The 13630-nt window shown below is 36.8% G+C and overlaps 1 long non-coding RNA gene across 2 annotated transcripts in view; it reads right to left on the reverse strand.

The window, feature by feature from the left end:
- Positions 1-1113: 1113 nt before the first annotated feature.
- The window catches only part of LOC103101212 (uncharacterized), a 175699-nt gene continuing 163182 nt past the window's right edge, over positions 1114-13630 (reverse strand). For both annotated transcript variants that reach the window (XR_457546.2, XR_008915045.1), the window contains exons 2-3: positions 7983-8109; positions 1114-1563 (exon numbers count right to left, since the gene is read on the reverse strand). This is a non-coding gene — a long non-coding RNA (uncharacterized LOC103101212). The remainder of the gene's footprint in view (positions 1564-7982; positions 8110-13630) is intronic.

Below are 13630 nucleotides of genomic sequence, written 5' to 3' on the forward strand. Positions count from 1 at the left end.
ATCTCAATTTGCTAAGCCACATTTCAATTCATGTGCATATATTTTGTTTCCAATTATTTGCTTTCAAAAAAAGGTTGCTATTCTTTGGTACTGTTATGATAAAAATTTTCTGAAAACCATATCTTAATTTTTAAGTATTTATTAAATAATAAAAAAGTGCACCAGAGAAGAAAAAGCACCAGGTCATGTGGGTCCCTCTGACTCTTCCTGCTACCCAAGCTAGAATACATGATTCCTCAGTCTGAGATTCCAAGAAAAAGAGGTAGATTTCCCCTCCCCTCTACCAATTTATGTTTTTTGCAATGTCAGTTTTCCAAGCCTCTTTGGAGGACTCTGACCTCAGACTATACAAATGGTGAACTGGAAGCCAGGATTCACCATCAGTCATGTGCATTCTTCTCAGCATCACTGTGTCTATCTTTTTTAAATGCTTCACCACCCAAGAAGCTTGTTTACAAATAAATAATTTGTCTCCATCCTGTGTCAGAAAAGGAGGAGAAATAATTTGGTCTTAAAACTAAACCTTTTTCTCCTTTCGAATCCAAAAATTGTCTTGGAGTGCCAAAAAGGAATCCACTTTAAATATTCTCTTTCTGTATTGTATATGGGGACTTTCTTCATATCATTGACATTCAGGATATAAACCTATTATCCAAACCTTTGGTCAAAGGATATAGGCATTTTAATTACTTTATTTTCACAATTAGAACTTGTTTTCCAAAATGGTTATATCTATTCACAGTTTCAGCAACAATGGATTCATGTGTTTATTTACTAAATCTCCAACTTTGATTATTCTCTTTTTGTCACCTTTGGCAGTTTTCATTGTGAAGTGAAACTGGAGGGTTATTTTTATTTGTATTTTCCTTATTATTAATCATTGAAGCTTTCTTTCATATGATTATTAGATTACAATTCTGTTTAGAAAACTTCTTATTCATATCTTTTGATCACTTATCTATGAGGAATGACTTTTGGTTTTATATTTGTATTTGTATATACATACATACATACATACATGATAAAATACATGCATCTTATCATTGTTTATATACCCTGGAAAGCAAACCTTTATCAGGGAAATTTGATTAAAAAAAAAAAAACTTCCCCCAATTTGACCATTTCTCTCCTCAATAACATTAATTTTATTTGCATACATTTTTAGTTTCTTGGAACCAAAATTACATATTTTATCATTTATAATTACCTCTTTCTTATTTGGTTAAGAATATATCTTCTCAGAGCTATGATAGCTAGACAGACTTTCTTCTCATATAGATATTGTGAAATAATGTTGTACAATATTGGTCTAAGCCTAATTTCTCCCAAAATCCTTTCTAATTTTTCCAGAAGTCTTTAGAAAACAGGGAAATCTTTCCTAGGTGAGACAGGACAGCAGTTTCCTTCTGCAGCATTCCTTAACTAGATATGGCTTTCTCCCCACATTCACTGTCTCCACAGATAGCTTCTTTAAGTCCCAGTATCCTTAGCACCTTCCCTAGTGAGGTCTCTTCTTTTCATGAAACTCAATTTGCTTCAGATGTCCTGACATAGCTTCCTTACCTAGGGACAAAAAAAAAAGTACAAGCACGTGAGTGTTACAATTAAAATTCTCCAGAGACTGTATATTAATTTATAGTTATATATAGAGCTCACCTAGCATCTCTGTTCACTTCTGCCTGGCTAGAACTAACCCATGAGCTTCCTTGATCTGTAACTTATAACCTCATGACATCACTTTTGGGGGTCTTACTAAATGGACAGACTTGACCTCAGTCTGGGTGAGAAGTCAGTCTTCCAGTTCATTTCTTTTTGGAAAATGTCATTTAATTAGTCAATTTAGAATATTTTCCCTTAGTTACAAGTCATGTTCTTTCCCTCTCCTTCTATTCCCCTCCCATAACTAACGCGCAATTCCACTGGGTTTTACATGTGTCCTTCATCAAAACCTATTTCCATATTGTTGATGTTTGCACTATGGTGGTAAATTATACTTGGGGTATAAACCCAGTAGTGGTATGGCTGGATAGAAGCGCAGGCAGCATTTTAATGTCCTTTGGGCATAGTTCCAAATTGCAGAGGCCAGTCTTCCAGATTCCAGAAGTCACATGGGACAAGAGGCAAGTACCTTTCCAGATGCCAGAGAGTCAGGAGGCTTCTGGTATCTCCTCAGAGTTTACACATGTCCCCCCTTATGCAGATAAGCCTCAGGTCTTGTTTTAATGCAATCAAAGGATAGGGGGTGAGACTGAAATGGATTTTCAAATTTAAAATGAAACTTTCCTTCTAAAAAGTAAACAGGGGTCCAGATTTGTGTTAATTTCTCACATAAACTCCATGTCTCTCAGATTTCATGGGTGCCAGAGATCACAAGTGCTAGACCTTGATGATTGACCAGACTCATTTGGAAATGAGGGACCAGATTCAGAGAAGTCTCACTGTTTCCTTGCTGTGTCTGAGCAAAGTAAACCTTCTTTTTGTTAATGTTCAGTGATTCATGAGTGAACTGAGAGTACTGGTTTTAGAGCTATTCCTACAACATTAAATAATTTCTATTTTCCAGTTTATCAAAGGTTACGTTATTGAGTTCCAATGTTTCTGGTTCTCCCTTATCTGGTCTCTTCAGGTGAAAAACTTTCTCTCTCTCTCTCTCTCTCTCTCTCTCTCTCTCTCTCTCTCTCTCTCTCTCTCTCTCTCTCTCTCTCTCTCTCTCTCTCTCTCTCTTTCTCATGCTTTAAAATGTCATTTGAGCTCTGAAAGTTTTATTATTTCCCTTAATGTTTTATAACGTTTATTGTTCCAAATGAATATAGGTATTGTTTATCAATTTCTGTAAAGTAGCTCTTTGATTATTTGACCGGCATAGCATTGAAACCATGCATTAACATTGGCAGTATTATCATTCTCATTATGACAAGACTAAAAAGTGAACTCTTTTTCATGGCTTAGTCATGAGCACTGAATATTCCTCCAGCTGTTTAAATTATTCTTTATTTCCCTAAGGAACATTTTGCAATTGAAACTATGTATTTTCTATGATTTTATTGATTGATAACCCTAATATTTTATGCATTTTGAAGTTATTTTGAGTAGGATTTCCCTTTCTGTTATCATCTATGAGATTTTGTTATTATTATTGTAATTCCAATCCTGAAACCTATTGGTAGGTGACCCTTTCCTTTATTGGTGGAGATGAATATCCTGTCTTACAGGAGAGGCAAAGGGAGGTGGCTTGAGCTGGAGAGACGAGAGCTCTTCCAATCTTGTCTAGTCATCTTTAAACTCTCTTCATGCTTTTAATTCTGGACAAATCAAAATATTGTTGATGTTTGAGAGTTTATTTTGTTGCCTGCAAATTTGCCAGAACTTTTATTTATAAACTAAACATTTAGACATCACTAAATAGGGATTTCTTTTATCTTCTCTTTGCCTGTCTTTCTTTGCCTCTTCCTGCCTTTACCCTTTCGTCTTATACTCATTGGTAGAATTTTCAGAAGTACATCAAATAATAATGGATGGAGTAAGCATCTTTGCTTTATTTTTTTATGTATTAGGAAAGCTTTCAATGAATTCCTATTGCATATGATGCTTGTTTTTAGTTTTAGATAGGCTTTTAAAAATATTTTAAAAGATCCCAGTATGCCTACATTTTACAGGGCATTTAGTATAAGTGAGTGTTGTATTTTGTCAAAGTTTTTTTTTTCTATGTCTTTTGAGATAGTCATGTGATTTAGGATATTTTTGTTTTTAATATGATTAATGATGTTGATGGTTTTCCTAGTGTTGAACCATCCTTAGTATAAATCCAATTTGGTTAGAATAAATAATTTCTTAGATAAATTGCTGTAGCCAGTTTGAAAGGGGTTTATTTTAAAAATTTGAATCAATATATTTGTTAATGTTATTAATCTATACTTCTGTGTTTTTTCTTTTTCCTGGTTCAGGTGTTAGAATGCTATTTTGTCTCATAAAAGGAGTCTGGTAGAGTGCCTTTTTTCTTAATTTTTGAGAATCATTCCTTTAGCATTAGTACTGATTCTTCTTTAAAAGTTTGATAGAGTTCTCTTGTGAATCCATCAGTACCTGGGTTTTTTCCCCTGATTGTATTTCCTTTACAGTTATTCTATTTCTTTTTTTTTATGATTAAATAATTTAAGCTTTCTCTTTGGTCTTCTGTCAGTTTGTATATTTTATATTTTGATACTTTTTCATTTTGTGGTTTCAGTTTTGTTAGCATATAACAGTGCATAATAGGTTCTGATAATTTTTTGTATTTATTCTGATTTTGTTGTGATTTCATTTTTTTGAATTTTTTACTGATTTGATTTTCTATTCTCTGTTTCATAATCAAGTTGGCTAAATGTTTATCAATTTTGTTAGTCATTTCAAAGAACTAGTTTAATTTTATTTATTACTTCTAGATTTTTTTTTATTTTCCAGTTTATCTATTTCTCTTCTAAATTTTAATATCTCCTTGTTTGTACTTCAGTATATTTATTTGTTGCATTTCTGATGTTAAAATGCATGTTCAGTTAATTAATTGTCTCTTTTTGTCAATGTATATATTTTGGGATATATTTTTTCTACTTTAGCTACATCTCAGAAACTTTTTGATGTAATTATTAATAATTTCAATGGTTCTTTGACTCACTTATTATTTAGGATTTCATTGTTAAATTCCCATTTGGAGTCTGTGGTTTTTGTTTCTGTACCCTGAACTAATTACTATTTTATTTACTGTATTATGGTCAGAAATATGTATTTAGTACTTTCATCTTTTTACATTTATTTGCAATATAGCCATGCCTTAATTTTGTAAAAGGTCTATGTGGTGCTGATATAGAATTTGTTGAATTCTATATTTCCTCTTTTCTTTGTCTTTATATTCAAGATCCAAAATGGAAAGGGGGATAGTAAAGTCTCCTGTCACTCTTTTGTGTACTGTCTTCTTACAATTCCTTTAATTATTTTTCTTTATAAATTTATATGCTATAGCATTTAGAGTATATTGATATGGGCTTATTAGGCATGGATCCTTTCAGCATTTTTTTCTTCCTCTGTAAAAAGAATGCTTTTATTTCAGTTATTTATTTATTTTTATTTCAGCTATATGTTTATTTCATTTTTTATTTAAGTTATATATTTATTTTCAATTAATTTTGCTTTATCTATGTTAACACAACTCTATTCTTACTGGATTTCTCCCCTACCCCATCACCCCACTCCCAACTTACTTGTCACACCTTTCCTCAGTTTTGTTTGTTATTAATTCTTATTTTTTCTTCTTTTTCTACAGTTGTCTAATTTTTTCCATTTTTTCTCTTAGTTAAGGAGTTGAGTAAAATTCCTTTTCTTCTCCTCCACCTCAACTTTTCTTTTCTAGTTTCTTTTCCTCATTCTTCCTTTCTATTATGAGTACTTATTCTTTCACTTATGACTCTTATTTTTTTATTTTCTGCATTGCTCAAGAATTTAAAGCTTCTAAAGTAACTCTTCCCTTTTAAACCATTTCTAAAATTGCCTTGTACATTTTGCCCTTTCATTCCTTTTTCTTGAGGAAAATAGAGACAATAAAAGTATTGTCCCATGACAAGACTTGCCCTGGCCCCTGATTGTGCTGTTCCATAATCACTTTCCTTCTTTTTTCCTTTTTCTTATCTTTTAAAAAATCTTCTGTCTTAGAACTGATACTGGGTTCTAAAGCAGAAAAATGGTAAGGCTAGGCTACTGGGATTAAGTGACTTGCCCAGGGTCACACTACTAGGAAGTGTCTGAGGCCAGATTTTGAACCTAGGACTTCCCATTTCCAGACCTTGCTCTCTATCCATTGAGATACCTAGCTGGCTTCACTTTTTCTTCATTTTTCTATGAAATCTCCTCTCTGGGTCAGTCAGTCTATCAACAATCATTTATTAAGTGTTTGCAATACACTAGGCATGTGCTAAGCAATGAGAAAATAAATATAAGCAAGAAAAATTATAGTCTCTGTCTTTGAGGAGCTAGATGTTGTTTCTATTTCATTTCTGAAGATTACTGATATCAGAGGGTAATGTTTTGATGTAAGCATTAATTGAATTTAAGTGAGGCAGAGTTGCACAGAGTCATTAGCCTCACTCTATCCTCCAGAAATATCAAAGTCCAGAGGCAAGACAAAAGTCAGGATGACTGGTAATGGCTGTAGATGCAGTGGATGACCTTGGCATCTTTGATATCTGACCAAGATCTAGGCACTCCACAGTGCCTACTTCAATGCCTTCATGGCTACTGGAACAAATTGTTCTCATTTGCCCATTTTGCCAGAGAAATTCTTCATGGGATTGGGGCAGTTATCCCTCCAACTCACCAACAGGTTTGAGAGAAATCATCTAATCAGAGGGAGAGTCTGAAGAAGATCATCCGGGATGAAAAGGTTTCTGGGCCATGGTAGAGAAGCTCAGAATGCAGTGTGGTGAGAAATGAAGATGAAGCTTGCCTGCTAATCCTTATATAGAGGTTCTGGGAGGAACCATTCAGTCATTACCATCTATTCTACATCTTGTCTTCTCCATGATCATTTCCATCTTTTGCCATAAAATCTCCTCTCTGGGGCCATGTTCTCCCATTTTTCTAGATGTCAGTTGCTTCCAGATTCTTAAAATGTCCTCCCCCTGAGACAGGATACTGTCCTTGGACACATAGTATTGTCTCAGAGGCTATTGTCTCTCTGAGCTCCAAATCTCTGCAATTTTTTTCCTGTAGTAAGGTCCCCAGCTCTCACAGTATATCTTTCTCCAAGTTTAGGAATATTCTTCAGTGGGAGCTCCTCTAACCACTGACTTCAGATTTCTCCCTACATTTCCTTTTGTTTCAATCCTTCCGTTTGCCATCCCACCCATTCTTCCATAACTCCTCTTCACCCCAAGAAACTCTAGGAATTATTTTCCCTTCATTGATCTCAGTACATCATATATTCCCCTTTATCTTCTCGTCCCCTATTTTGCACCCCACCCCATTTTGCTGTTTAGTCTCATAAGCAAAGCAAAACAACATCAGAAAAACAAAACATTGATTTACTTGTAGATGGAATGTTGTGAAATTTGGTCTATAGTGTTTCAGGCCTGTTGTTCCACCATTACTTCTTTTTTATTTTTGCTGTTACCCTTGTCTACTTGTATAGTTTTAGAAAGAAATCACCTACTGATCTGCTCTATTATGATGTCATTATTGTTTTTGTGGATGTTTTTCTTCCCCCCCCCCTTTTAAAGAAGTGATTTCTTTCACTACCTGTGCCTTCTTTGATTGCTATATTTATAAGAAACCTGCATGATGTTATCAGTCAGCTCATATGTAAAGTCTTTCTTGTTTGATAGGACCTGCTTGAACTTGTGCTTTGCTACTACTAACACCCTACTCCAATCCATCACTGCCCCTCCATGTAGCTGCCAAAATGATTTTCCTGAAGTGCAAGTCAAACCTCCCCTCACCACTCCCCCCATTCAATGTCACAGAGGTTCCCTATTACCTCTCTGACAAATAAAACTCCTCTGCCTGGCATTAAAGCTCTTCATATTTGATTTCTTTCTGAACTTTCTAGTTACCTTGAGCTTCTCTACACTCTAGTCTTACTGCCTGTCCTATTTATTGTTATGAATACAAACACTATGGATACTTCACTGTCTCTTGTGTCTTTGTCCTGATTGTCCTCTCTGCCTAGTGTAAGATTTAAATTATTATGCAATATTAATATTAATTTTTAAAAGTTTATTATCTGACAAAATAGAACCATGTAACTAAGGTTTTCTACCTGTTCAAAAATCCCAGTTCCACCAAAACCGAGACAGGAAGGAAAGAGAGCAAGTTCCAAATTTATATCCTGTCTAGGATAGCATGTACCAACAGGAAGTGAGTAGGGTGCTGGGAATCCTAGTTTTTGCTGGGGATTGTAGTTTTTAGGGTCACAGATTCAAATTACACACTGGAATGTTTCTCATTCTGATCATTACCTCATGGATCCAAGGTGTCTCAGTGGCTAGAGCCCCATTCTTTGAGTTCAAATCCAAAGTCAGACATTTATTAACTCTGTGATCCTGGAGCAAATCACTTCTTCTCTGTTTGCCTCAGTTTCATCATCTGTAAAATAAGATGGAAAAGGAAATGACAAACTACTCAAATATCTTTGCCAAGACAGACCCTTGGGTGACAGAGCCATAAAGACACTTTGGGCCAACTGAGGAAAAGCAGCCAAAAAACACAGACCTGAAATCCTTTGGCAAGGCCAGCTTTTGAGAGAACTCCTTTGTTAGGAACCAAGGTTAGCTTCAAGATAATAAGTTAAGTCCTTCCTCAAGTGGGCGTCCACTGTCTGACCAGACTCCTGAGACAAGCAATGTCTGCAAGGTCTAGCACTTTTTTAGACAAGAGACCTTGAAGCTGTATCTTCATAGACACACGCATGCAGAAACCAAAAACCCTTTATTTGTACCTGTTCAGTTCCCCTCTCCTCACTCCATTGGCTCATTGTGTAACGTTTATGAGTCCTGATTGGCTTTCAATGATGTAATGCTTCTTTTGTAAAATCACATATATATTGGACCTATATGTTGGATAAAAATGAAACCTGTTGCTTGAAGGCCTGGTTATCCCCTCGAGCCCATATAAATCAGTCATTGGGACTCTTGTGCTCTCTACTGTCTGTCTTTGTTTCTCTGTCTCTCCCTGTATGTGGCTGTCCTCTTTGGTTTCTCTGAGCTGGTTTCTCCCTTTGGGCTGACTGCAATAGCTTGGGACATCTTTCTCCAAATAGTCAGTTAATGAATACTTTTGAGATCTGATCATTCTACCAGTTCCAAATTCACCTAATTAATTGTTTATATCTCTACATCTTATCAATAGCTTGAGAGACTAAGTAAAATTCTCAGCGAAATCCAAGTATACTGTGCCTATTGTATTCCTTTCATCTACTACCTCCGTCTAGCTACCTTGTGGAAGATGAAGTACCAGGCCCTGTGCTAAGTGATTTACAAATATTATCTCAATTGAGCCTTACAACCACCTTAGGAAGTAGGGACTATTATTATCCCCATTTTACAGTAGGGGAAACTGAGGCAGACAGAAGGTAAGTGACTTGCCAGAGTCACCCAGCTAGTAAGTATGTGACACTGAGTCTGAACTCATGTCTTTCTGACTCTGAGCCCATTGTTCCATCCTGTGCTCCTCTTCCCCACCAAAAGAACTAAAAAAAACCTTAACAAAATAACCTCATTTCTTTTTTTTTAAATAGTAGTATTGAATTAGTAAAATTATGTAAACATGGCATAGCCAGATTTCAGCAAGGTTTCTGTCAAAACTCATTATTCTATTTTTGTGGATAAAATGGAGAAATTTGGGTTAGGTGATAGTACAGTTAGGTGGCTTCATAGCTAGTAGAATTGAATGAACACAAAGTGTATTAACTGTGCCATCTGAGGATCAGTTGAATTATTATCCAATTTAACCAGGAGGAAAAAAAAATAGGCAGGACATAAGAGCTGTCTGAATGGAATAGCAAGGAGGAAAGAGTGACCCAGGAAGGCCAAAGAAGGATCAAAGTTAAGCATGAGGGATTTGACAAGTAAAGGTAAACTCCATGATAATTCAATCAGTCCCAAAGTGGAATGGATCACTTGTAGAGGGAGTAGGTTCTTTTCCCTGGGAGTCTTTGTGCAGGCACCACCTCCAAGGGACCAGAGAATTGATTGTTAAATTTTTATTGTGAGCATTTACACCTAAGAAATCAGTCAATATTACAGATCAGGGCTTCATTTATTGTTCTGTTGATTTCTAGATTGAAGAAAGTAATGGAGAAAATGTTAATAATGAAGATTAAACTTAAAAGAGTCTGTTCTTCTTCAGAGAACCAGTTGTTAAATATTTACCAATAAATACACCACTGTAACATAAACCATTTTTGAAGAGGTAAGTTCCAATTGAGGAATAAACTAAATGACTTCCATGATTCCTTCTCTTTCTGAGAATTTGCTAGTCTTTATACAAAATGGAGGATGAAAATATTTCTTTGTTTCTAAGGAACTTCTAAACCTTGTTGGATATAATATACCGGAAAAGCCTGCCCTTCCCACAGTAGCACCAAACCTCCTCACTTTTCTGCCTCAGGGTGACATGTTCTATGAAGGCCACTGGGGGGTCAAGTTCCTCCCCTCCCCTATCCCCTAACCTTCCAGACACTCCCCTCTAAGTAGAAATCAAACCTGCTTAATCAGAATGATCTTTTATTGGCATTGGGGAGCCATAAATAGTAAGCCTCACCAGTTGAATCATCAGAGTTATCATTGTGTCAGCATTTCTGAATAAACCAGGGTTTGCAGAGGGATTAGTTTAGAGCCATCAAAAATGTGCTCCAGGCTGAATCTTGGCATAAGAAAGCCTGCAACTGGATTTTGAGGAGCAAGGACTCAACACTCCCCCCAAATCTCAGCCTCCACCTCCAGTCCCCTATGGAGGAAAAAAAAATCCTCTCAGCAGACTCCCCACTCAGCTACATTTTCACCAGAGACAAGCAGGCTGGTGATTTAGAGGGCCTTTTGGCATATCTGTAATTCAAAAATGGCTTGCTTTTTTTAGGCAAAAGAGAAATGAGTTGCTGGTGAAAGAATCACATAGTCCAGGATTCTGGAAAGTGTAATCAAAAGCCCTAGAAGAAATGACCATTATACTAGGATGCTTCCTATTCCATTAAGCTTTAACAAATTTAGGTTTAAAAAACAGGGTCTGTTTGGAAAACAAATAGTACCAATAAAATTAATTAATCAACAAATATTTTAAAACTAGGTATTATGTACTAGGAGGCAGCCAGAAGACTCAATGGATAGAGTGCTAGACATGGGGTCAGTAAGACATGAGTTCAAATGTGACTGCGCTACTTTGGGCATATCACTTAACCTGGAGAAGGAACTGGCAAACCACTTTGCCAGTTTCTTTCTTTGCCAAGAAAACCCCACAGAACAGTGTGGTCCACAGAGTCATGAAGAGTTAGACACAACTGAACAATAACTATGTACTAGGCCAAGAGAAAAAAATAAATAAGAGACCCTGCCTCAGCTCTTCTTCGTATTCGGTCCGGACTCTCTGGACTCTCTGGACACAATGCTTTAGTGCTTTCTCTCTCTAAAAGATCCATCTACTCCCTGGGCCTTTCTCACCTGGAAGACCACTCTACCTTGGTAGACTCTGGTTCCCATTAACAAGTTCTTTCCAGTACCTACATTTTGAGGAAAGACTTAGACCAGCCATTCTCCCTTCTTCTGTCAGTTATTCATTTGACTCTTTGGACTTGCCTGTTCTGATGCCCCACCTTCTCCCACAGAGGAGTTCCTCCCAGAAACCACATTTGAGGAATTTTTCTCTCTGTTTAACTCTTGGAGACTTTGACACGATGTGCTAGAAAGTGGGTACTTTCTCTCCCTTTCTCCTCAATTTTCCTCAATTAGAAAAATAAACTCCTTGAAGGCAGGGATTCTCTTTCCTTTTCTTTGTATTTCTATTTCCAGTACTTAGCACAGCATTTGAAACATAATAATTTTTTTAAATTCTGTTCTTTGAATGTGAAAATATTTGCATTTGCTAATGCTTATCAAGTTCATAGTAAGGAAAGAGTTTTTTTTTAAATAAAGAAAAAATAAAAGCTTGTTGCCCTGACTTGAAGGAGATTATCAATCATTAGAAACAAAATACATTCAATTAACATGTCTTTAAAATATACAAAATGAATACATGTAATTGGAGGGAGGTTCTAGAAGTTTTGAGGATCAGAAAGGTATCATGTGGGAAGTGAAGTTTGAGCTGAAGCAAACTAGGGATCACAAAAGGAAGAGGCGAGGAAGTTTTGCCTCCTAGGCACCGAGGACAACCTGTGCAAAGGCATGGATTTGGAGAGAGTTTTTGTCTGAGGAACAGCCCATGGAACCATTTAAACCATCCTGAATTATGACTGAAAGGCAGAGACAACTGCAACCTAAAGGTAGTTTTAAAAAGCTTCCAGGGCAGCCAGGTGTTGCAGTCAACAGAACAAGGGGTCTAGATTCAGAAAGATCCAACTTCAAGTCTGGCCTCAAACCCCTATTACCTGTGTGACCTGGTGCAAGGAACTGAACCCTGTTTGCCACAGTTTCCCCATCTGTAAAATGAGCTGGAGAAGAAAATAGCAAACTACTCCAGTATTTTTGCCAAGAAAACCCCAAATGGGGTCATGAAGAGTTGGGCACAACTGAAATGACTGGACAACAACAACAAGTTTCCAGTCAGAGAACTCCTGTTTTTCAGTCATTATAAATAGCATTCTTTACAGTGACTACTATAAAAAGCCTAGAATAGGAACACTTTCATTCCACAACAAATATTGATTAATTGTCAATAACATGTATCTCCTTATTCATGTCCCTCACTCAATAGGTGTCTGTTGAATACCTACTATTTGCCAGAGGCTTGCTAGGTGCTGAGGCAAGCAAGATAAAAATGAAAGTCCCCTCCTCTCCAGAAGCTTACACTCTATTAGAAGAGATAATGGGCTACCTCTCCAGTTTGAGAACATGAATATTGAGGCAATGAATATTCCCAGCCTTGCAGGTCAAGGTCTTTGCTTAACTGGCTCTCTGAGCAGAGGATAGAAAGCCCTTGTTCTGTTCTCTACTGCTTCAGTGAATTCCCCAGAAAGTTCCTACTTTTCCTCTGTTTTCCTTCCTCTGAAGCCAGAGCTGTTGGAGAGGGATTAGTTTTATCCTTTAAGTTTAGTCTTGCTCAAAAGCCAGAAACAGTGGAAAGAACCACATTGCGGGAGGAAGGAATTCAGCATCTTCCCCCCACACACACACCCCGCCGGCATGGCTCTCAAATAATGAGCACATTTTCCCATTTCTACACTCTCAACACAGTCATCCTTGCCCCCTTCTGTAATGTCTTCCACCATATTTTCCCAAAGTGATCCATACGCCCAACACTTCCCAGTTGTCTCCTCATTCCTCCAGATGACACAAACGAGTTATGCCATTTTTAAAAGACTTTGCTTTTAGCTTGGGCCTCCAGGCCTTTTGTCAGAGGAATGAGGTCTCCTCTTAGCTCCCCCTCCCCAGCCTTTATCTCCCTAATAGATGGAACTTTATTATGGTTACCAAATATTTGAGGTTCAAGTGAATAGTTCATCTTTAATGGGATTATCTCTCACTGTGTTTGCTTTCCTTATAGTTTGAATAGCTCTGAGCATGAGAATCTAACCTTAACAAAAGCATATTTTGGTAATTTGATATAAACTAAATTTGAACTTTGACCCTTAACTATAAAAATGTTACTTTTCTCCTCTGAAAACTGAAAGTCGGATGAAAAGAGCTGCCAGCTTTGGTTTTCAGTGTTGTAGTCCCAGCTGTTAATTGCATTTTGAATGTTAGGTGTGTACTGATAACAGGCATAGATCTCTCTGGGTTGAATCCACCTGGCCTGACTCCCTCCTTCTTTTAGGAGGAGTGTCCTCTAGCTGGACTCCCCCTATCCAAAACATACAGATTTAAAGATGGGAGGGAACTTCAAGGCCATCTAGCTCAACTGCTTCATTTCTCAGATGAGGAAAACTGAGGCCCAAGGAGGCTAAGTAACTTGTCCAAGG

This window comes from Monodelphis domestica, chromosome 1 (assembly GCF_027887165.1).
Source record: "Monodelphis domestica isolate mMonDom1 chromosome 1, mMonDom1.pri, whole genome shotgun sequence".
Taxonomy (NCBI): domain Eukaryota; kingdom Metazoa; phylum Chordata; class Mammalia; order Didelphimorphia; family Didelphidae; genus Monodelphis; species Monodelphis domestica.